General features: G+C 38.6%; 1 protein-coding gene and 1 long non-coding RNA gene across 5 annotated transcripts in view; both read left to right on the plus strand.

Annotated features, from left to right (window-relative positions):
• The window catches only part of Macrod2 (mono-ADP ribosylhydrolase 2), a 1,982,629-nt gene that overhangs the window by 835,850 nt on the left and 1,121,206 nt on the right, over nucleotides 1-25,573 (plus strand). The window lies entirely within an intron of this gene.
• Nucleotides 4,745-11,555, plus strand: LOC143273005 (uncharacterized). Its single transcript, XR_013050800.1, has 2 exons — nucleotides 4,745-7,817; nucleotides 11,269-11,555. It is a non-coding gene; the product is annotated as an uncharacterized LOC143273005 (long non-coding RNA).

Genomic DNA, 25,573 nt, shown 5'->3' on the forward strand with positions numbered 1-25,573 from the left:
AGAGAGAGAGAGATGAAACAAATGAGTCTGTGAGGCAGGTGCTTGGACTCTTTGCAAACAGCTTTTGATCCCAGACTCCTGATGCACTGCATTCCTTTCACAAGGGGGCATCAAAGAAAGTTGAATTTTAGGGAGATAATTGGAGTTCTATCAAGTTCTGATGCTAATGTCAATGTTGATTGTTTAAGAAAATTTAAAAAAATCAATTAGTTTTTGTAATAATGTGTTCTCTTAAGCAACGTTACATGAAGAACATAATTCTGCATATATGTATGTATTTTATAGTCCCTCAATAAAGATCAGATATGTAAAGAATAAAGATAATTTTATAAAGTTTATAGGAAATAGAGCTCAATCTTAATTTGAGTCCAGGGAATTGATACAGTTAATTTTAGCTAGTGATTCATGTCAGCCTTCTTTGCAGAAACAGAAATTGCCTCTGGCTAATTTGAATAGACACATGAATTAGAGAACACTCGCTGAATGGGCAGAAAGGCAGAAGAACCAAGTGGGAATTGGACTCCACAGCGTTTTATTCTGCTCAGGCTGGTTTAACAGAAAGCTGTGGATGGGCAGTTGGTAAGGAGTAGAGAATGTATTATTTGCAGCTTTGGAGGTGGCAAATCAGAGACTAGTGTTCTCTAAGACTTGGAGTTTGCATGGGTCTCCTCCCTCACAGCCTACCATGCTGTCACTGGCTTTTTGCAATGAGAAAAGGGTATGGTAGTCAAGCTAAGGCAGGAGGATACCCAATTCACTGTCAGCCTGTGCTTGCTGAGATCCTAGTTCAGAAACAAAAACCACGACAAACAGAACTAGTTCTAGAAAAATTTAATACATTCCAGAATCTTTCAGAGTAACATTACTTGTTGTGAAATACTAATGACCATCTTCCTGTGTTCTTGATGGGCCTTTAGTCACTGGTGTTTTTCACACAGTAAAAGAAAACACCTTGCTGATCATATGGATATAGTCAAAAGAAAACCTAAGTAAATCGATTACAGGTAGCTATCATCTTGAGGTCTTTGATGGAAATGGTATTGTTTTTTATTTTAAAAATATAAATTTTTGCTTATGGCAGACTAATGCTACTTCAGTTTACATAAGATACCACTTGGCATTAAATCAATTGTCTGAAGATTTTTAAAGTAGCCTTTACAGAGCTGGATGTGAAGGCTCCTACCCATTATCCTAAATATTCAGGTGGCTGAGCAGAAGCAGTTTGTGTGAATTTAAGGACAACTGGGGGCACACAGTTAGTTACAGGCAGCCTTGGCTGTAAAGTGAGACCCTCTCTCAACAAAAAGCAAATAAAAATATAAAATATTAAAATCTTTATAAATTAAAAGCCATTGATAGTATACTATAGTACTTTACAAATACAAATGAGTTGTTTATATATTTCATTCAATTAGTTCAAGCAAAATTCATGTCATTGCCCTTCAGCTTGAACATTTCAGCAGAATTAAACTATATCACTTAATTTTTTTGACTTTTTAAAAATATTGCTTGAGACAGAGTCTTACTATGTAATTCAAGCTGACCCCAGACTCATGGCAATTCTACTTCTTTAGTCTCTTGAGTACCAGGATTATTACAGGCTTGAAGCACCTTAACCAGCCTAAATACTTACTTTGAAATCAGACAGTGAATTCTAAGACATTGGAGAAAATTTAACAATACCAATGGGTTATGCTCAAATATTAGTCATTTTTAAAGATACTTTCAAAATATATAATAGTGAACATATTAGAAATTAATCTAAATAGATGAGTTTCTGACCCAAAAATTTAAACGTCATAAAGAGATCAATGAATTACTAATTTAAAACACACACACACACACACACACACACACACACACACACACACACACACACATTAAGACTCTTGAAGAATCAATTACATGATATTTTAGAATAGTTAAATACATCCAAAACCAGAGCTTTCATGTAACCAAGGTAGAATGTATAGGATCATTTCCCCTGAGCCTTGGGAATGGTTGTCTTAAATAGCTAAGGTTCTTTAGGTTCATTGAATTAAATGTCTTGTCAGCTTGATCTTTATTACTTCCTCTAACTGTGGTTGAGTAGAGAGAAGTCCCTTTAAGATGGTCTTACCAGAAAATGCATTCATAATGTATACATCAAAACTTTTGTTCTTACTAAGAATTTACACAGTAGAAGCCTGGAGAAATAAATAGTTGAGCAGTTGAACATGTGCTACAGACTCATGAGAACCCAAATTCAGATCACAGCACCCACATAAAAAGTTGAGTGGCCTGTGAATACATTTATCTCCAGCTCTGGGGATCTGAAATTACAGGAAACCCACCAGAGATGAACACTCAAATATAATTTATTGCCAACTGAAAGTCTTTATTCCATCTGGCTGGGATTTCATTTAGGATTGGGGACCCAAGTGTAGCACCAAACATTTAGGGTAAGGTTGTTTGTTTGTTTGTTTTGTTTTGTTTGACACAAACCATAACCTGTTATCTCACTCAGTAGCTACAAGGGGAAGTTTTGTGGAAGCAAGCAGTCTAACAGAAGCCAAGGTAAGCAGTTAGCAGGAGGTTGGTTACACATACAGATAATTTAACAGAAGCTAAGATAAGTTTTCTGGGGCATTGTGACCTCAGGTTCCTAGAAGAGCATTGGGTAATTTTCCACAGAGCTTCCCATCAAAGACAACAAACTCCAGTTCAACCTTAAATGGCCTCAGCAAGAATACAAGATGAAGGAAACTCTGCACTATCTTGCCCTGTCACACCAACACACTCTTCTATCTTCTGCATATATTCTAGCACATACATTCATACACAGGTATAAATATGTGAAATAAAATGAAATAATTAAAATTTACATGATAACAATACAGTATAAAATCATATAATGACCTTATTCTAAAACACCTAATAGTAGATATGTTCCTGAAAACTGGTTTTAGAATGTACTTCAATAAATCAAATATTAACATATAAATGTGCTGAACTTTCATAGTCAATTGAAATATTAAAAGACATTTTATAAAAGTTTTTTTTTAATTTCAACTTAATAATTTCAGGAACATATTACTTTATGTCAGATTTTCCCAGAGTAGCTACAAGTCAGGTTCCTAATGTCTTATGTTCTATTTTTTTTAACTTCCTGATTTGGGGTTAAATTTTTAAGTAAAGAGTATCACTATTTCACCTTTCATTTATTCTCAGTATTGCTTGCAAGCCAGAATTAATAGGCAGCTGACAGATCAGGTGCCAACCTTTCTGGTCCTCACTTGTGTGTGTATGCACAAAGCAGCTGCTGGGTGTGGTGACACACAACTTAATCCCAGTACTTGGGAAGCAGAGAGTGTTCGGGGCCAGCCTGCTCTACAAAAAAAAAAAAAAAAAAAAAAAAAAAAAAAAAAAAAAAAAAAAAAAAAAAAAAGAACACACAGACAGTATGGCACAAATCTTGTTCCATGCTTTTGAAACAGCCTCCCTATCCTCTCTTCTTCCAGATAACCAGTATGTCCTCTCCCTAGGACATAATAATGAAAGGTGACTCATTTTCAAAGATGTGTAGGTCAAAGGAGTAGGTTTGACTGAAAAGAAGGGAAAGTCAGCTTGTGGTCAGGTGACCTAAGACTCAATATTTAAGAAAAAAGAGGTAGGGTGGCCGGGACATGCCAAGAATGACTGGAGCGTTAGGACCTTCCAGCCTTCAAGGGCTCAGTAATAACTCTAAGGGAAAGGTGGGATTGAAAGCAGTTAGACAGCGATGAACCTTAAAGGCTGGGAAGAACTCAAGGAATGGCCTTTGGCCAGTTGCCAGAAGCACAATAGAGTACAGAAGTGGAGGTTCAAAGGCTGAAGAGAAGGAACATGAATGGCATATGTAGAAGGTGCCCTCCAGGAAACAGCAGAGAGGTGATAAAAAAAGGGAAAGATGAGTAGTCACTTTTGTTGTTTGTTGGATGAAACCTGTACAGTAAAGGAAGCTTACAGGCAAAGAGACTCCTAGGAGGCTTCTATACAGTTTGTTTGGAGATAGAATCAGATGGCAGATGAACACATTGAGGACTAAGAAAGGGCTGACATGATACACATAACTAACTATAGAGTTCTTATCAACTCCTAATAAGAATTTATATAATAGTAGCATAGAATTCTTACCAAAATTCTGTGGTGATATTTGTGCTTTAATAAAGTTTGCCTGGATATCAGAGGAAATAGCAAGCCATTTTAAGTAAACATAGAAGTCATGCAGTGGTAGCACACGCCCTTAATCCTATCACTTAGCAGACAGGGTCTCTGTGTGTTCAAGGCCATACCAGGGAACAGAGCCAAGCGTAGTGACACATGCCTTTAATCCCAATACCAACCATAGAGACCTGGAGGTCTGTACAGACAGGCAGTAACAAGAAGTGAGGTAGCTGGGCTGAGATAGCCAATGAGAGAGCAGAACAACAAGGCAATAAAGGCACAGGTAAGACAGGAAGTTACTCACTTTTGGAAGCTACAGAGCTGATGAGATAAGGTTGGCTGATGGCTTTCCCTATTTCCCTGATCTCTAAGGCTTTCACCCCTATATTTGGCTCTGTGCTTTTTATTTAATAAGACCATTTAGAAATTTGTCTACAAAATTCATTTAAGTAATTTTTAATTTATTTTTAATTTATAAATTTATTTTTAATTTATTAGTAGTATGACTTGATTACTATTTTTCTCTTCCATTTATAAAAGTATGTAGATGGTAGTAGGAACAAGATTGATGAACTTGTAGACATTTAGTCTATTGGAGTTATCTGTGGGTATTAGAGTACTTACTATTAGATGAGGTTAACAACAACCTCCCTTGTAGCAGCTTAGCTGAGCCTCTTAATGGTGCAATGTGGGTGGGACTTGATTCCAGAGGAGTTGAGGTACAAAGGACTGCAGGTGATGGAGGCTTTGTCACTGTCAACAAATGACTTATATAATTAATTACCCTAGGTACCAACATACTTCTGACAAATGAGTAAAATCATTAAAGAAAATGTGACAAACCTTGATGATTTTATCTTCACATGTTCTTTTCAGGAAATAACAACAGGGTTATCCTGAACTACAAAGGAAAACTGGAAAATATAGTGTACTTGGATACCCAGACAGAAGGGTGTATGGATTTAGGTGAATAACAAGACAATTTGGTGAATAACAAGACAGATACCCACTGGACTCATGGAAGGCTTCTGTGATACTTTGAATGTAACTCTCCCTCATAAGCTCATGGGGAGTGGTACTATTAGGAGATATGGTTTGTTGGAGTATGTATGGCCTTGTTGGAAGAAGCGTGTCACTGTGGGGATGGGCTTTGTGGTTTCATATATGCTCAAGCCATACTCAGTGTCTCTGTTCACTTCCTGTTGCCTGTGGATCAAGATGTAGGACTTTCAGCTCCTTCTCCAACACAGTGTCTGCCTGCACATCACCATGTCCTGCCATGATGGACTAAACCTCTGAAGCCATCCAAATTAAATGTTTCCCTTTGTAAAAGTTGTTTTGGTCATGGTGTCTCTTCACAGCAATACAAATCCTAACTAAAACAGCTTCTGATGCCATGTCTGCCTCTACCAAACATACCACTTATGACTAGGCTCTTGTACTGGCTGCAACACTAGTTCATGATTATAATCACTATGAGATTTGTAGTCCTAGCAAAATTGGAGTGCTATAAAAAGTCATTTATTGCTAAGGCATGAGTTACTTTTAAATTTTACTTGTATTCTAATACCTCATTTTAGACTCATATATATAAATAGGAAACATCAATGTATCTTAAATAATTGTATTATTCACTGATTTTTATCTCTGTAAAATAAATTATGTGGTTAAAGAGAAGCAAGGAGGAAGGATAAACACGATCTAAAATTAAGGTATTTCTGTACCATGTTACAAAGTTCAAATTTTATATTTCAAGTACAATGAAAAATATATATATATTCATATATATTTCTGCATACATTTGTGAATTACTCTCTGTAATTATTTATAGACAGTCACATGACTACAGGAATTTCCTTGGAGCATTTAAGCTATTTAGTGAAACTAAACTCATAGTTTTGTTTGATCATGATGTCCTAGTTTCATTGCTTTTTCTATGATAAGATACCCAGACAGAAAGCATCTTAGGGTAGAAATATTTATTTTAGCTCAAAATTACAGGCCACAATCTATGATTGTGAAGATTCAAGGCAGGAACTTGAAGCAGCTAGTTACATCCTGGATCAAGAGCAGAGAGAGAATGAATGCATACATGCTTACTTAAGCTCAGTTGCCTCTCTACACTTATATAGTCTGGACCCAAACCTAGGGAATGCTACCACCCACAGTGGATGTGTATTCCCAACTCAGCTAAAAATCATTCAAGGCAGTCCTTTACATACATATCAATAGGCCGACCTGATCTAGACAATTCCTCATAGAAACTCTTCTCAAGTGATTCAAAGTGTATCAAATAGACAATTAAAAATAACCATCACACATGGACATTTTGTTCATTTATTTTCTGATTTTGGTAGTGGTATTTAATACCTAGTTGGCCCTAAATAAGTTTCTCAACTTATTTTCTTTCCTCACCTCCACTTGCCACATTGTATTTTCTTCCTCATTTTTTTTTTGGACAATAGACTCTTGGGTTTTATAATGATTTCAATTTTCACCTGGTACCTGCATTTTTAAAAAAAATAAAGAGGGTGAGGTGGGCTATCATCATAGACAAATAAGCAGGGATTAACTGGGGTGAAATAATGAGCTTAAAGAAAACAACATATCATCACGTAAGGTGTAATTGAGGGGTGAATCCCTTTTTACCTTATTATAGTGAGGAAGCCAATTAAATACACATTTATTCAAGTCAGCATGAACAATGTCCTGATTATATGCAGCATTCACTAATAGTTTGCTTCCCTCTTTGGTGAAGAAAATGTTTCAGCAAGTCTAAGTTTAATTTTTGTTGAGAATAGTAAGTAATAGAACCAAACACCATCCACTCATGATTTTTTGAATCCAGCAACAGGATTTGCATTGACTGAAGAGCACTGTGTTTCCCTGTCTTCAGGGAATAATACTCTATTATTTTCTCAGTAAGTCTGCTCAGGACTTAAAAATATTTCCTTGATCTGAAGCACCTTTTCAACCTCTTAACCCTCCTTTCTTTTGTGATAGGCCACAATTTAATTATCTAATTTATGAGTATTTGAGGGATTCTGTAGAGAATAAATTGACAGTGTTCCAGACCCTGCATTTAAGAAGTCTTTGGGGAGGGAGACTAGGATAAAAATTCAGTATAAACCACCTGTTTTGATTTGTGTTTGAAGGATTCCCCCAAAGACCCCAGTATTTAAGACTTAGTCATCTGTACTTGTCATTGTCAATCACCAAGAGATGGCCTGATCATAAGGACCCTAAATTCATCGGGTGGATTCATTAGTGAGCTCTTGCTCATCTGGTAGGAAGACATTGTAATGAGGCTGTGTCTTTGACAGCTGTCTCCTGCCCTGCCTCCTTCCTGCCCCTCTCTTCTTCCTGACCACCATGCTGTTTATGACCTCATAAATCAGAATGTGCAATGTGTGCTGGCTGCCTGTAGGAATGTATCCTTCAGTCAGTTCAATGTGGGTTTTAAAGTTCAGATCCATAATCATCTTCAAGGCCAAGCTGTAGCTCAGTAGTTGCCTAGCATGAACTGGGTTCAATTTTCAGCACTTCAGCAGGAGTGGGGGTCACTTTAACACCTAAACATTACCTCATTACAGGAGCACTTTTCCATTTTCAGGTGGTATTTTGACTTTTGTGTGGGTATACAGTTTAACTCTAATCTCTGAGTCACCCATGCTCTTGTTGATCAAGAATTGTCTGTCAGTTTCAAAGGTGGCAGGGGCCTTGGGCCTCTATTCAAGTGTACTATGAGCAAAATGATATTCTAAGTGAATTGTATGGGTTATATCTCTGAGCTCTATATCATTATGATACTGTTAGCTTATTTTGCAGATGGAGAAACTGAATCCTAGGGGAGGTAAAAATATTCTGCAACATTATAGCCAGGCACTGACAGATATATGATTCAGATGTTGTTGGTACATTGATGCTAAAACCCATGTTCTTACCTGGTACACTACCTTTACTTCTTCATTCTATATCAAATAAGAAGTAACAGCTGTGTCTGTCAGAGAACCTTGGATGATGATGCTAACCCTCAGTGTGCTATGAAAAGGTGAATTAGGGGATCATGTGCTTCTATTTCTTTCTAAGTACCTTATATTTGCTTCTGGAGATACAGTAATTATTCTTGCTCCAGTCATCCTTCAGTGTTGAGGAGGAAGTGGGTAGGCACTTCTGGCCTTTGTTATCTTTGGCTTTGACTCATTGTCTCCTGTTAGAATACCATAATTTCTATCACTTCAGTGACCAATTATCTATAATTTTCAAACCAGCAATATAATTCAAATATTTTAAATATAGCAAACTCAATACTCAATGATAATCATATAGCAGGTGCACTTACAAATTATTAAATTATGTCTAAATATTCAAATGATTCTAACTATATAAAGGAATTTGACAATACAAAGGGATAATTTAAGGTATAATTTTAGAACTAAATGGCCTTTCAAAGTCATTACTAAGGAAACTTTACTGAATTCCCTGTTAGAACATTCCAGCTAGTCTTCCAGGGACTTTCTAGCATTTTCTCTCAGTGCATTGTAAGTAGAGAGGAGAGCAGACTGCTCGGGAGAATTGAATTCCAAAGCATAAACTTTAGAAAATATATGATTAAAGTTAAACTATGGCTGCTGAAAAAGCAAAGAAATAGGAGACTGGATCTATGTAGCATGATCTACCTATAAGAAAAGCAAAGGTATAAAAATCCACGTTGTTTTCAAGGATTGGTACTAAGTGAAGGGTGGGACAGATTAAGATTAAGTAAATGGAATTGATAAGCTCCCAATGAGTTTAAAGCTCATCTTTACTTTCCTCAATGTCACATTCAGTTACTTACAAGAGATATGTGTCATGATCTCACAGTGGGACTACCTATATGCTTCTGTGTTAAAAAAGCTATCTTAGACACACTCCAGTTCCCCAGATGCTTTGGGACTGTGCTTAGCTCTTACGCGTGAACTATTCAGAAACACTTGACAAGTTAGAAACCCAAGTATTTCTTCAATTCAGTCTAGATACAAAGAAGGCGTAATAGCTATAAGAGCAAAGGTGTGTGTGTGTGTGTGTGTGTGTGTATTAGTGTTTGCATGCAAGTGCATATGGCCATAAGTTTAAATGCTCTGTTATTCACTCAGAACCTAAGATAGAAATGAGGTAAACCCACTGTCATTTTTTTCTTCTACCCCTTCTTTCCCAGCTGTATTCATGTCTTAGTCTATGAACCAACAATCACTATGGTCATTTAGTAAATGACTGTCAATAATCAAATGAGATAACATTACCTACTTCAGACCAACCTAGTTGCTATGTTTATTACAAAGCTTAAAGAAATAACAATCCTCTGTAGACAATATTTTGTGTCTCAGTAGTTTTCAAACTCTCTATTTTTTTATATAAAACTATTTACCTTGGGTACTTTTCTTCTTGCCCCATCACTATTTTTATTCATGGGTATTATTGCTAATTCCTTTATATTTATTTAGAATACCAAGAATGTAACTGAATCATATGAACCTTGATAGGGTACTATACAGTTTGTGTCGCATCTAGTCCTAATTTTAGGCACTGACCAAGAGTTAATCTGCTTGCTTTCTGGATGGGTATCTTGGGCAGCTATAATTTGTACTTGAATAATTTCTTTTTACCTGGTTGCAATATCTTATATTCTAAGCAATCAATGGCTTTTCTCATATAAGAGATGTTCTGAATGAAAATTCTTCAATCACAGTTTTTCTTGGTATCTTTGCTTCGGCACCAAAGCCTTCACTCTTTGTAACTGAAATAGTAAAAGCTGCTGTGTTCTCAGTTTCCCATTCAGTGGAAGCACATGGGGAATTTGTTTTTATAACTCATCTCAGTTGGAGTATTTCATTCCTCATCTAGACTTGAAGATTCTATTAAGCCATAGTAGGGCACACCACCCACAGTCTGTGTCAAGCAGTTTCCCCAGAATCTTCTGAGTGTGGTGCTAATATACATTTAAGCTTATTTAGACCAGTGTTTTCAAAATTCAAAACACAGGATAGAATTACACAGTGTGGTAGCCAAAGAAAATGATCTCTCTGTGAGCAAGTTGGATAAAGATCTACATGAGAGAGCTGAGGACATGGGAAATGAAGGGGCAGGAATGAGACTGCCTGTGTGCAGTCATCTCGGGCAATGTGATCCCCAGGTCATGAAAGAGCAACCTCAGACCCATGCATACATTGCAATACTGAAAGAAGTTCAGATAAATAATGTGTAGTATTATTTCATAGTAGTTTAGATCAAAGAAAGAGAGTGTATGCTTCCCTAAACCTAGATAATATTTGGGTTTTAAAATATATGGTTTCTCTTCAAATTTTGTTGAGTAAGCTGGTGAACTCATCTAAAAATTAATTCTCATAGTATCTGCCAAATTTCATGTTGTATTTGCTGGGTTTGCACACTCAGAAGAAAACAAAGAATTTTTTTTTCTTATCAAAATTTGTGTGTAAATGTGATAGACAAACTCTCAGGAGACTGAATCAAAATACCAATGGATAGCTGATTTCTAAAACAAAGCATTTCATGTAATAAAAACAATACAGTGCACAGGGGTGGATTATAATTTCAACACTATATTTTTTCCTAGCCCTAACCCTGATACTCCATTTAAAAAAATAAAACTCTCTCAATGCTTTCTTTAAATCCATGAAGAAAAGAGGCTATATAAGATGGCGTGAACCTCCAGCATGTAAAATGTGTGTTTGTATGAAATTAGTCAATTTAGCTCCAGAAAAGTTTAGCAATGAGTTAGAATTGGATGTAGCCATGGTCTTTTAAGTAAGATGCATATGGAAACATAAAACATGTTGGGAAAATCAGCAAAAACTCTTAAGGACATTTCTAGTTTCTTCAAAGGAGTGCTGCTGGATGAAGGAAGCGTCCTGTATCAAAATGGAAACCCCAAATAAGGGCAATGTGGGAAAAAGTTCAAGGCACTGAGAACATGTGGGGCAGATGATTTGAATGTCTTCCCAAACCTCTGAGAAGCATTAAGCTGAAGCTCAGCCCTTTATCTTTGACAAATACCACACCGTGTTTCTGCTTGTTATTTTGTAGTCCTGGTGCTCTTGTCAGCTTGTTAAATGGAACTCTGGCTTCAGTTGGGAGAAGATAATGTGGTAATCTCTGCGCTCGGCTTGCCTCGGCATCCAGAGGAGCGGCTGTGCCCGACTGTGTGAGGCCGCCCAGTGCCAAGGGTAAACTGCTGGCAGCTGGCCCGATGGAGAGCAGTCTGCACCACCAGATTGAAAATGTTCTTTTCAGATCTCTAGATTGGAACTTGAGCTTTACTTTTCAAAGTTTTATATCCGCGGCACGGTTCGCAAAATAAATTACGAAACCAATTGCTTTAGGAGCCTCCAAGCCGTGACATTAAGGTGGCTGAGTGTTGTCAATTGTTCCTGATGAAACGCGCAGGAGCAGCCTCAGAGTTGCTGTCCATCAGAGGGAGACTGGGCAAATTCCCTGGTGTGTGACAGTCTCCAGATGTATGGTACAGAAGTCTCATGTGTACGCACTCCTTTTCATGAAGGATGGGAAAGAAGTGGAATCATGTATTTGAGAATTCTTAAATTACTTCAAATTAATCAGGAAGAATAGGATGTGCCTTTTAAAAGAATTATTTCCACAGCGGCATTCTGAGTGAAAAATATAAGAGGAAGTGTTCTGTCTGAAACTGATCCTTACCCTGCAGTTTTCATTCTGCCTTCCAGCAAAAAAAAGTGAAGAAAGGCAACTGAAAGCAGATTCACCTTGCGCATGGCTGCTCTTCCCATAGAACTGAGTTCCAGATTTCTTTCTAGTGGGGAGCTGAACTGAGCAATCAGTGTTTCAATGGCCATAGCCAGAGGAGGCTGAATGCTGATCAAATTGAAGGTGTTATCTGACCCCAAAGCTCAGAAACTCTCTGGGCCCCTGTGGGTGAGTGGGAATGAGGGCCAAGGACAAGAAATTCATAGTTTGTAAACACGAGCTTGGAGAGGTGTGGTTATCAGTGTGACCTAAGCTGCTTGGATTTCTGCCTCTCTTCTAACTCGTTTGAGAGTCAGAAAAGATCTCTTCATGGTGTGGTTTCTAGAAATATCCCAGGGCTGAATGGTACTCATGCTCACAATTTTGAAACAGATTAAAAGTAGGCCAGTGAATATTATACCTGGACAAATGATATACCTGCCATAAAACAAAGATGCTGAAATGCTAGTTGTAGAGAAAGTGGGGGACATGAGTTGTTTGCCTTGATTCTTTGAACTTGTGTGTTTTAAAACATCAGGATACAGACAAAGACCACACCGGTGCTTTTTACATTCTGAAAGGCAGATACATGCCCATACTGAATGGAACAGCATCTTTTTCATAAACTACCACGATCCCACATAAGATGTAACAATTCTGTTTCTAAGGAAGAAAATAAATATTGGAGGAGGGTAGGGATAGGGGTGGAGTCTTGGTGAGTCTACCAAACGTAATTATTTCATATCATACCCAAGGTACTAAAAAGCAAATGGTAGCATTGCTATAAAGAAAAGAAAGGGATGACCACTATATACCTCTTTAAGATGGAGGACCCCAGTGTAAGAGGGCCATAATCCTTACATGTGCTACCCAGTGTGTTTGTTTCTTCCATCGCTGCCCAGCTGGTTTTGGTTTTGTGTGTGTGTGTGTGTGTGTGTGTGTGTGTGTGTGTGTGTGTGTGGTGATCATTTGACCCCACCCTCCATTGTGTATCTTTGATTCTCTCCAGAACCCCTCCTTATGGAGCCTGAGGTTAGCTTTTGTATGACATGGGGGTCTGTATTCTTCCATGTATTTATGCACAAAATGTTTCCTTATGGCGGAATTTTGTTGTAAGTCTTCAGTGTTGTTAACTCTTTGAAAGCACTGCTGTTTGTAGGCAGCTGATTGTTCCATTGTGTGTCTTCAGGAAGGAGTTCTGGTGCTTTTGGTTCCTTGTCAGTGCCTCCTTGGTGGGCATGTCCTCTGAAGCAATGCAGAGGCCTCTGTGACAGAGCAGGCAGCTGGTCTTTAATTCTCCTCCAGGGAGCTCCCTCCCCTTCCCTTGTGTGATGGCGGGACCAGGTCACCTAAGGAAGATCAAAACGGCATAAACGGAGGAAAAGAAACCTTCAAAACACAGACTGAAACAAAAAGAGAGTGGTAAGCAAAAAAACAACAACAACCAAAGAAGCCCAAAACAAACAAAAGGGAACAAGAAAGATAGTGTGTGGCAGAAGAGTAGGGTAGGGCTGGATCTTGAAAAACCAAAGAGAATAAATGAATTCAGTGCAGAATGATGGAGCATATTGAATGACAGTGGTGGACAAATGAAGAGCTGATCTTTGTCTTTTAGTCATGACATCCAAGGGTGGCAGTGAGGGCAGAAGAGAGATTTTGGCGAGATGAAGATGATAGAGTGGGAAGGGAAAGATGGAAGCAATATGAAGATGTTTATGAAAGGATTTGGCAGCAAGGTCAGGGGTGGAGTTCCAAAGGGTAGCCTGAGGTCTCCAGGGTTTTTATGAAGAGGCAAGTATGATGCAAGGCTCACGAAAAGGCACCAAGATGTTCAAGTTACAGAAGAGAAAAGGCTTCTGAGGTTGCTTGGAAAGTAAGACTGGGAATTCGAGCTAAGCTTGAGGAAGGATTGGCATTGGTGTTATGATTCCTTGCCACTTCCTAGCCATATGACCATGCATGTGCTGTCCAGGCAAAATGCTTAGTCACTCCAGGGCCTGGCATCCTATGTAATCCATGCACAGTGCACAGGGTGATCATGTAATCTATGCACATACTAGGTAAGCCCATGTATTCATTCAAGAGGTGACCTATAAAAGCAGGCTCCACCCACTCCCCACTGTCTCTCCACACTTTTATTTTCTCTCCACACTTTCATTTTTGGTAGGCATGTCTACACGTTCTCCCTTTCCCTTCCCTAATCAAACTGTTATAGTGGATTCCGTTGTATCTCATGTTTTCTCGTGCCCAATAAATAATGCCAACAAATAAATAACAGTTGTTCCTCAGGACTCCTCTTATACTTATATAGAAGGGATGTAACTATCCCTATGGAATGGAGTCTGCTTCAGCTACAATAGGGTAGAAGTATGATCCCCCTTCATTTAGTTACCAGGTCTCTAAACTCACTCTGCAATCCATGGCACTACATCTGTATGTGACATTTTTGTTTTGTTACTTTTCTGGAATTGATTAAAAAATGACAAACACAGTCCTGTACCAGCTCCTGCCAAACAGTGTTTCCTCTAGCCTAAACTTACCCACTTATAAAACCTAGCTCAAGTCCTGACATTTATTTTCAGTAAAAGTCATTCTGCTAGATCTAGATCATGCTTCCAATTTGTCAAGCTCTTTCTCTATTTTAATTTAAACTCACAATGTATCATTGACCTGCTTCAGCCTTGTATTGCCCACATATTCAAATATCTGCTGGGTGTCTTGGTCCACAGAACTGTCTGTAGCTTTGTCTGTAGCTTTATTTCCCTTTCATCAAACACTGCGCCAACATCCCCCACACTCATAGAGACTCCAGGGAAGAAGAATTAGATGGGATGCTTTGATGCTGACTGTGAAGGCCTTTCTTCCTGAGGAATCCTCCCAAATTGGATTAAGTGGATTCATTTGCGGTTTGTGGCGTTTACTTTTTAGGGAGGCAGGGATGTGAAAACTCTCGCTCTCTCTGTGTGTTCATTCTCACAAATAGATGGATACTGTCACCTTTCAAGGCTTGTGCATCTGGAATGCCTCACAAACACATTGCTGGGAAAGTAAGAGTTCCAGAAAGAGCCTCATTTTCCCCTAGAACTGTGAAATTGAGTGGCCCAGTTTCTTCTGTGTTGTTGTAAATTCGCTGGAGTGTAATATAAGCTACGTTTTGAACCATTTGGGATAGCTCACGATTGAATAATGCTTCCCGCCACACACACTTTCCCTTCATTTATCCCTTTACTTTTCTCTCTAATTTCAGCAGTGGCAAGCTCTGATTATGGAAATGACTCCAATTGTTCAACCTCTCACGACCACATCGAGTTACCAAAATCAATCTATCTGTTGTTTTCAAAGGCAGTTAAATAAGCAAGCAATTTATCCTCACCTCCTTCCAAGCAACCCGGGAGCAGGGTCTTTCTACTCCATCCCGTGCAAATCTGTGTGTTCCTAACCGCCGTCTTTGCACTCAGTAATTTGACTCAGTGGGTTTAATTCAAAGCAGGCACTCACATTCTTTAGATTATTTGTCTGTCTTCCAGGAAATCAGGGGGAACAACACAAACAAGCACTGACCTTAAATTAAACCACAAAGGGGTAGGGAATTCACTGAATGAAGAAGCACAATTTTTAAAAAGTCAAGTGACACAAATAGAAAATATTTTTTAAGTTCCACCTGCCCCTGCCCCCTCCATTTTCTTCCTTTCCTAGAGGTACTCAAAATCTCTCCCAAGTGCAATTGTTAGCAGTCAGATTCCAGACTTCCACGGTGCTTACTTAATCTTGTTTCTCCCATCCAGCCCCCTGCAGGTGAATGCACCTGGGATCCCAGGCTGGCAGACATGGCCCAGTGATCTCTCTGCATCTTAAACAGCCCCTAGCTACTTAGCAGAAGCCTCTCTCCTCTTCTCTGAGTCGTCCTAGATGAATTCATTCCCGTTTAAATCAACCCCAGCCTGGCTACCCACAGCAAATACAGGTCCTGGGATGGAGAAGGAGTTGGCAGGTTTCCTGGAAAACCAGATAGGTTTTCTTCTTTGTGATCAGGTTCAGCTTTCTCTTGCCCCAGGTTTAAAAGAACAGGTCTAGTCTTTAATTTGGCTTTCCTCGTTTCAGTGGCCAGGGTGGAACAAGATAATAGTAGGTTAGCATAAGTCATTACATGTGCACTCCACATCTAGGACAGAGGTATCTCCAGTAAATCTGCATTGTTTACCATTTCCTAAATGTAAGCAGAGCAGAAAGCATCTCTTTAGGAATACCATTTAACCATACATGTTCAGAGATTATTATTATTTTCATTTCATTAGCATTTTCTCAGGTTTTAAGTATAGCCTCTTAATCTTCTCATTTAGTTTGTTGTTGTCTAGAATAACTTTCTAAGGATTTCTATCATTTTCTAGATATTATATAGACAGAAAATTCTAGCTATTCATAGCTCATAATATGTATAGTTCAACTATCCCTTAGTTTATTCACTTACCTTCTACAATTCTCATGTTATCTTAGTTCTATGCAGTGAAGGTGGTTTGTTTTGAACAGATCCTTCCTTCCTTCCCTCCCTTCCTCCCCTCCCTCCCTCCCTCCCTCCCTCCCTCCCTCCTTCCTTCCTTCTCTTTCTTTCTTTCTTTCTTGAGACAGGGATTCAGTACATAACATTAGATAGTTTGAGACTTAACGTGTATGCAGGCTGGCCTTTGAACCTATAGAGATCCTCCTGTCTCTGCTTCCTGAGTGCTGGCATTAAAGTTTTGTACTACTGTGTCTGAATGTTTTTGTTGGTTGAAACAAGATATCATCATGTAGCCCAGGCTAGCCTAGAACTTAACTTTGCATTCCCAATTCCCAGCATTCTTTCTTCTTCCTCAGGAGTACTGAGTTACAAGCACAGCCTAATATAAGGATAGTTTTAAGTGTGCGTTTAAAGTCCTATCTTTTTTTTTTTTTTTTTTTTTTTTTTTTTGGTTTTTGAGACAGGGTTTCTCTGTGTAGCTTTGCGCCTTTCCTGGGACTCACTTTGGAGACCAGGCTGGCCTCGAACTCACAGAGATCTGCCTGCCTCTGCCTCCCAAGTGCTGGGATTAAAGGCGTGTGCCACCACCGCCCGGCAAAAGTCCTATCATTTTTTATAATTTGTAAATTTTCTGTGGAGTGAAGTTGTGTTGTAATTAATGTAATTGATAAAAATAAATGAGTTACCTGAAGCCAAATATGACAAAATCTACTTTGGTCTTTCTGGCTAGATATTTTATAGACATCCTCAATTCTTGTACCTTAAAAGAATGACCTGTTCTTTACATTTAAAAATAATAATGCAGTTTCAGAGATGACTCACCTCTTAAAGAATGGTGGCAAACCTTCCAAGTATGTGTTATAAGTTCAGTTAGCAATAATATGAAATGGGGAATGGCTTTCAGAACGTATCACTAATTTTCCCTTTACCATAACTTCTGTTACATAATGTGGAAAACCTTTCAACACTGAAGCACCAGCTCAGCACTGGGGCCTGCGTTCCTAGTCGGTGAGATGTGTGTTTGGGGTGTTTAAGGAGCACATTGGCATGAGTGCCACTGCAGTTATTTCCCATGACATTTTAAAAATCCATTTCTGCATTACATATTCCAATCTAGTGAAAATTAGATCTCCTCTATTTACATTTGGCATCCACACTTGCTGGCCATGGCATGTGATGTGATTTTAAGCTGCTCATGTTCATTTTAGGAGGAGATTGATTTACAGTGGTCTTTGCCTGAGACAAGCACAATTTAAATTAATTCCCATTGATCCAGAAACATTTAAGATTGGCTTTGGGAATTTTTAAAAACACAAGACTTAGGGATCTCCATGAAACATTTTGCTGAGCATTACTGTCATGTAGATAAAAGCATGGAACTATGCATTCTCACCCTTCTTTGCTCTGGATTCATTATGAGTCATTACATACCTCCAGGCCAGTTCCAGCTCCAGATGCTGTAATATCTGCCCAGCTGTTAGAGTATATGCTATTTGCAAATAGCAACATAAATAGCATATCCAGAACACTGCTGAGGCTGGAGCTTTACCATTAAGGCTGAGATATATTTAGAATAAGGAATGATCTGTTGGTAAATTGTAACTGGAAGAGAGTTGAAGGAATGGCCATAGGAATAGCAAAGTGCTGTTGCTCAAATGAAGTGAGTTGCCAGAACATTTCCATATTAACTCACACTGTGTTACACCAATCAAATTTCCTGCAAGTAAATAATCAGTGTGTGCAGTTTTTAAGGATCTGTAATAAAGTACATGTGCATTATTTAAGACCAAACTGCAGATTCTTTAATCGGGTCTCCTTTAGCATCGGAGAAATATTTCTGATTGTTTTGTTTGCGAGACAACCCTGATAGAGTTGCTGAAATTAGAGTCAGGAAGAACTAATTTCTGGCTTCTGGATTCTAGCAGTAGCTATGATCATCTTATTACATGGGACAAACTCTCCCAGTATTTGTTAATCACTTACTATTTTAGCTTCTCAGCTTATAACGAGAGAGATACTGCAGATAAGTTGAAGTGCTTCCTACATGGTCAAGATGATTGTTGTTCATCTTTTCCTCTGTCTTTTTCTGTACCCCTTAAGTAACTAGACTGGGGTAAATGCATAGCTTCTTAGTTACTTCCACTAGCACTTTTGAATGGGGCTCATAAAATAGGATTCACAAGATACTGCACTAGTCAGTAAGTCAGTTTTGTATTCCAGATCATCTCATTGCTTTACTTAGAAACCATGATGTCTGCCACTATATATTTCTGTATGCTTATTATATAGTTTCCTGGATAGAAGGTAGTTTTAATTCTTTTGTATTTCAACCTTGTATAAGTGTTCTTTTTGTTCATTGCACGTTCAGCTTCCTTTGAAACTCCAAACAGGCCATGGATACCCAGAGGAGCAATGGCACACCGTCGTATACAGTGACTGAAACTGATTATATCATCTTGGATAGTATCAGACTGAGATATTTATCCATCTGGGCCAGGTCATCCATCTTTCTGTAAAATCACTAAGCTACATTGCTAATAACATAGTCACTGAGATAAGTTCCTCTTACTGAATAATTTTCCCACTCAGGAAGGATTTTAAACGCCTATTATATATTTGAACATATGGCTTAGGGTCATTTTTTTAAAGTATGAATTATCAACAAAGTTTCAATACAATCTAAGTAAGCTACCTTATTTTTAGGTGTTACAAATATGACCAGAATATTTCTACAGCAGAGTCGTGTGTTTCCACAAAGCTTGTGTCTAAGACAAGATGTAGAGATTGGGAGTTTTCCCCAAGCTTACCTCATAGCATGATGTATCTGGGTTGGTTTTGTCCCTTCCCTGTTCTGGTTGGGTGTTCTTCCCACAGACACAGCGTCTTCACCTGGACTCCTGCTTCACTGCTCATTCTTTCCACATACTTTTGCTGGCCCCCCAAGTTCATCATTGCTCCAGTATTGGAGAGCTACTCAGTTCAGGTCTTGGACAAAATCTTGGACAACATTTATTCCTGGTGATCTAGCTAGAACAGGGGCTTGATAATGCTGATACAGTCCACCCAGGCTCTCCTACCCAGACCTCCCCTATACACTTAGTCTTGGACATACACCTGCTTATTCAGTATTTCCTCTTAAACTTCTAATAGACATTTAAAATTTATTGTTTCCTGAACCAAATTATTTATTTAACATGTCACTTAAAAACTACATGTAACAGCTGGGCATGGTGACATATGCCTTTAATCCCCACTCTCAGGAGGCAAAGGTGTGTAGATCTTTTTATTCTAGGCCAGCCTGGTTTACATAATGAGTTCCCGGCCAGCCAGTACTATTTAATAAGAAAAACAAAAACTGGTGCATGCATATTTTTTCCATTTTTTTAAAAATCTCAGTCCATGACAATTCCTTTATTCTGTTTATGACAAATTTCATGGTGTCCTCTACTACTCTTGTTTTTATGCTCCCAGAAAATTTGGCAAAACAACCTTCTCTCCATCTGCCCATCTCTTACCCTTACATAGGACACTCTAGTGTTCCTGCCACCATCACCATTCATTCCCCTACTGCTACTGTAGCCTTTTTGTTTTTCCCATGTTTCACCCTTATGTCCCTGCAGGCCATCCTCAGCATTGCAGCTGGAGTGGTACTTTGACAGCCCTGTGGATCACATCCCTGTTCTGCTTCCAACCTTCCCAGGATTACAGTTAAGCAAGCCTAGTCCTTACAAAGTCCACAGGTTGCCTCCCTCCTCTACAGTTGTCCCTTTTGCCAACTCTACACCATCTTTCACTTCCTTCCTTTGCCTCACATTTCTCAACCTTTACTTGAAAGCCATATTTGTCAAGATAGGCACCCATCACCACACTATGTATAACACTAGCAAATGGGCATTCTGTTTTTCCCTTCTTTTTATTCTACAATGCCTTATTGTGACTAGATATATCTTATGCCTTAGTTGGGTATACATGACAAAATACAATATTCCTTGTTGCTTAACAACACTGTATTTATTTTTACATTTATTCATTCATTTATTTATTTATTGTGTGTATAAGCACACACATGTACCACAGCATATGTGTGGATGTTAGAGGACAACTTTTGGAGTTAGTTTTCTTTATCCACCATGTGGCCCTGGGGACCAAAGTGAGGTCATAAGACTTGTCAGTAAGTGCTCTTATTTGCTAAGGCATCTTATTATGGTTTATGTTTATGGGGGTGAATATCTGATAGAAGATGTACCTACATGGCTGGCTGCTGTGAAAGTCTTCTTTTTATTTGTAGATATACTGTCTTGCTACGTCCTCCTATCATGTAGAATCAGAGAGCACTGCCCTTGTTCTCTTCTTACTAGGGCACTAATGCCATCCGATGGGCTCTATATCCACTTCATCTAATTACAAACACTTCCAAAATTCTCACTCCCTATTCCCATATTCTTGGAGGTTTGAGTTTCCACCTAAAATAATAAATAAATAAATAAATAAATAAATAAATAAATAAATAAATAAATAAGTGAGTGATACAGACACATATATTTCATAGCACCATGTGCTGTGTTGTTTTTCCTATTATTGATCTTCTGAACTAGAAGATATTTCATGGGATTGTAATTGTTATTTGATGTTGGAGACTACAGTAGCTAGGCTGTCAGTTATATTTAAATCAATAGATGAATTATGGTGGCAAATGGTGTTTACAAGATTGACATGATAACTTAAGATCTCCATGGATTTTGATGGATTCTCTTACATCTTTAATCTTCATTTCATTTGGAGATATGAACAATAGAAAATTAGTGGAAAATAAGGTTAAAGTCAGAGCCTAGGAGGGAGAGATAGAATGGTTTGGGGCAGAGATAAACATCGAGAAGCTACAGAATGAATGGAAGTAGTTTGCAAGTTGCTGTGGAACATATTACAGTTCCTTAGGTAGTGGTTACTCATTGCTCTCTAGGACAAAGTATATGGAGAATTGTCCTTAACTCTGAGAATGTTCAAGCAATATGGTTTCTCTTGCCTCTGCATGCTTACTGTGTCTACTGTATCTTTGTGAAATATCCAAAATGGGAAACTGCAAGGTCCTCTAGGTCCACTCTAATGGATAGGTCTCCTGCTTCAGGGTCTTTGAGACTGGGAGGGGAAAAAAGGAATCTCTAGAAAAGTTAAAAATACCCAACTTCCTTTGCTCTGCAAGTGTCCCATTAATGCTCAGTCTGAAACAAAATGACTGTGGGCCATTAAAAACGTAAGTTTGGCTTATGAGCAATCATCTTGTGGTCAAAAATGCTGAAGACTGTTATGAGCTGATTGTCCTATAGAGTGCATCTTTTCACAGTTCTTATAAAGTGTTTTAAATTAGACTAAAACTATTTTAATAGATTTCTAGCCCAAGCCATGCTATTTTAGAAAATGTAAGCTTATAAACACAAAACTGCTGCTACATGGAAGGGAGTTAAATATTCTAGTTACGGAAAGTCTAAGCCATGTCATATTATGTGACTGAACTAGGAAAAGGCAGATAAGAACATTTCTTTCTGATTTCTTATGGAGAAGGTGAATTAATCAATCACCCTTTGCATGAGCACTTCAGTCAAAATCAGGACATTCCAGAAGAGGATACTCAACCAAATCTGCTAGTGTTGGCTCTCCACGACACTCATCTCCACTGTATTCAGGAGATGCTAACACCTAGGTGGAAACGTGACGGCTAACCTCTCATCTGAGGAGTCAGGTACAAAAGCAAAAACATTGTGTTTTCTGTTACCCACATTGCTTCTTTGTGAAGCAATTTATTTGTTATTATACCTACTGTTAAAATAAGAGGGAAAAACTGGTGGCGGTACATGCTTTTAATCCCAGCACTCAGGAGGCAGAGGCAGGCAGATCTCTGTGATTTTGAGGCCAGCCTGGTCTATGGAGGGAGTTCCAGGACAGCCAGGGCTACACAGAGAAACCTTGGCTCAAAAAAAAAAAAAAAAAAGAAAAGAAAAAAAAAGAAAAAGCAAAAGAAAAAAGAAGAAAGAAAAGAAAAGAAACGAATGAAAACAAAGAAACAAAAAATAGGGCAAAAACATTTACTGGGCTATAGAAATTGCTCAGTGGTTAGAGAACTTTCTGCTCTTGCAGGGTCCCTGAATTAATTTCCCAGTACCTCATAACAGTCTGTAATTCCAGCTCCAGATGATCAAACATCCTCTTCTCACTTCTGCATTCTGCAGATAGCCTCAAACACGCGCGCGCGCGCGCACACACACACACACACACACACACACACACACACACACACACACACACCAAACTTTGAAATGACCAAAGGCATGGCAGAAAGGGAAGCTGAAAATCTAATGATAAATACCATCTGTGGGCTCTGTACTTCAGCTGCCTTACCTCCTCTGACTCTGAAATGTAAAGCTTGGACTGAACATCTCTCTTTATATAATATGTTTGGCACAGTGGTTTATTTTTCTTTTATTTTCAGGAAGGTGATTGACACTGGACAATGACTATTTCTCAGGCCATCTTTAGACAGAATCTGTTTCTATGTCTTATATTCACAAAGATATGGTCTCTATATTTGTTATTATGGCTGTTGATGTTGTTATTGTTTTGGAATTTGTTTTTCTTCTCCCTGTATTTCAATAACAACTCAGAGAGAGACGGGGCTAATGCTGGTTGAATATATGCCCACTTCCTATGCCTTATTTATGCTTCTTAATGTTTTGTAATATGGTAGTGTGGTAACAGGTTTAGAAAATGTCTTACCACCCATGACTTACCTTGGGAAACTCTGGACTCACATAGATTTTTACATCTAATGATTGTTTATCCACTGGATCTGATTTCCACAATGCTGTCTATCATACAAATCTCAGGAAGTTTTTTTTTTTTTTTTTTTTTGTTTTTTTTTTTTTTTTTTTTTTGGTTTTTTGAGACAGGGTTTCTCTGTGTAGCTTTGCGCCTTTCCTGGGACTCACTTGGTAGCCCAGGCTGGCCTCGAACTCACAGAGATCCGCCTGGCTCTGCCTCCCGAGTGCTGGGATTAAAGGCGTGCGCCACCACCGCCCGGCCAAATCTCAGGAAGTTTTATGAAAGCATGAATTAATGATCAAAACTTCAGAGACCTTCCCTGATCTCTTCTCCTTAGGTGTGTATAAAGCCATTCTCCTTGCAAAGGAAATGGCATTGTTTGCTTTGGAAGCGGCATGGTACACATAGAAGACTGAACTCTGGAGGTTTCCTGTGCATGAGGCTCTCGAGCAGTGACAGTAACAAGAACTCCAGGTCATCTGCAGATTTGTGACTCAAGGAGGGCTTTGCTAGCTTCTTCTAAACAGCTATGGGTTTGTTGAACACCAGCATCTGTATTTTAATTGTATCTTCTGTGCATGATACCTTGGTACACCTTGATGTCTTAGTACACCTCATTGTAAGACATGTAGAAGGAGACATAGAGTAGGATTTGTCAATTTCATGATTCACAAGGACATAAACATGTTCCCAACAGCTCTAATGAGTCTAATTGAAATGGTTTTGGAGACAGTCGCATTCTTGGCTTTGGGGCATACCAATTGCACGGATCTAAGGAAGCTACTTAGTGCTTTGCATGTTTGTAGAGAGCATTGCGTCAGAATCAAGTGCCACATGTGACTCAATAAGCTTCTTAGAAAAGTAGTTATTAGGAAATGAATGGTCTATTTTTCATAGTTTTGTTGTCTTCATCAAACTTTTGCCTAAATGCAGATTTTTCTATAGGTAACACTGAGAGTTTTTCAAAGTCATTTTTGCTAATGGAGAAGTGTTTGAAATAGACTTTTTCCACATAGTAGACAATATGTTTAAGCTTAGTGGACCTATGAAATGATGTGGGAAGTCAAATCCAGGGTAGTGATGTAGAGAAGTTAGATGAACCAATGAGAATGAAAGTAGAGGACCACAGGAAGCTGAGGTCAGAGCCAACCCAGAATCAACATGGTTTCAACGCCTCCCACTGACTTGAATTTTGTCTTCCTGAGGCAGACTAAAAACTCTGGTTTCATATGCATCTTGTATTTTCCTTCAATATATGGGCTAGAGATGGAAAAGCAGACATAGGAATTTTTTTTAGTACTTGAAAAGCACTAGATGCTTCAAGAAATAAAATTAGCCAGCTTAGCAGTCTTACCAGCTCACTGATGGTTACATTGAGATTTCTGTGATTCCTGTAAATTCGGATCTTAACAATGCACACAAAGTTATTGTCAGTTCATATTTTACATTTTATGGCTATTTTTTTGTTCAATGTATTAGGTAGTCATGCAAGCTAGTTAAATTCTCAGTAGATTGTTACCTTCTCTGACCCACTCAGATCAACTTAAAGGTACAGGAAAGGTGGGTTCTTTAGGAAATGTGGAGGGAAGACTCAGACTGAGACACCAAACAGGGAACAGATCCCTGGAGAGACTTCCTGCAGTGTAATTCCTAGTCTAGGAAGGATCTCTAACAACACAGAAACAAACAACAAAATCCAGTAGAGTAGCCCCATCTGATGCCCAATCAAGACCAGAAAGGATTGACATAGTTAGAGGACCATCAATCAAATGAACCATCATCTGGTACTACTGATTTATAGCACAATAAACCCAGAGTCAAACACTGACCATCAAGATGGTCCTTATTTGTAAGGAGGGTGTTTCATATGGGAGCCTAAGTACATTTGACATTTGTCATGATACTTGGCTTGGCTAAATTCTTCATAACTCCCCACTCCCCCCAGCCACGTACAAACAAGAGATGCTAAAAGATTCGTTTAAGCAATAAAGTAAGGTGGAAATGTTGTGACTGCTAGACCATGCTAGAGAGTGAAGGGTAAAAGGAGAGAAAATGAGGGTCATTAGAGCCCCAGGTTGTTCCTATAGAATCTAGACTGTGTAACGTATGCAGTGAACAATAGAGCCAGAAATGACAAAACCTGGCAAGCTGGAGTGCTCTAGTAGAAATACCATTGCAGCTGCCTGGCAATCTCTATTTGAGCCTATATAGCATTAAGATCTTGCACACACACCTCACTGGCACTTCAAAGAGCCAGGTAATCTGCCACTGTGTTTCTCCAACAGGTAGCCTAATCGCGCATCTAATCCTTCATGGCTT

Source organism: Peromyscus maniculatus, chromosome 4, assembly GCF_049852395.1.
Source record: "Peromyscus maniculatus bairdii isolate BWxNUB_F1_BW_parent chromosome 4, HU_Pman_BW_mat_3.1, whole genome shotgun sequence".
NCBI lineage: Eukaryota > Metazoa > Chordata > Mammalia > Rodentia > Cricetidae > Peromyscus > Peromyscus maniculatus.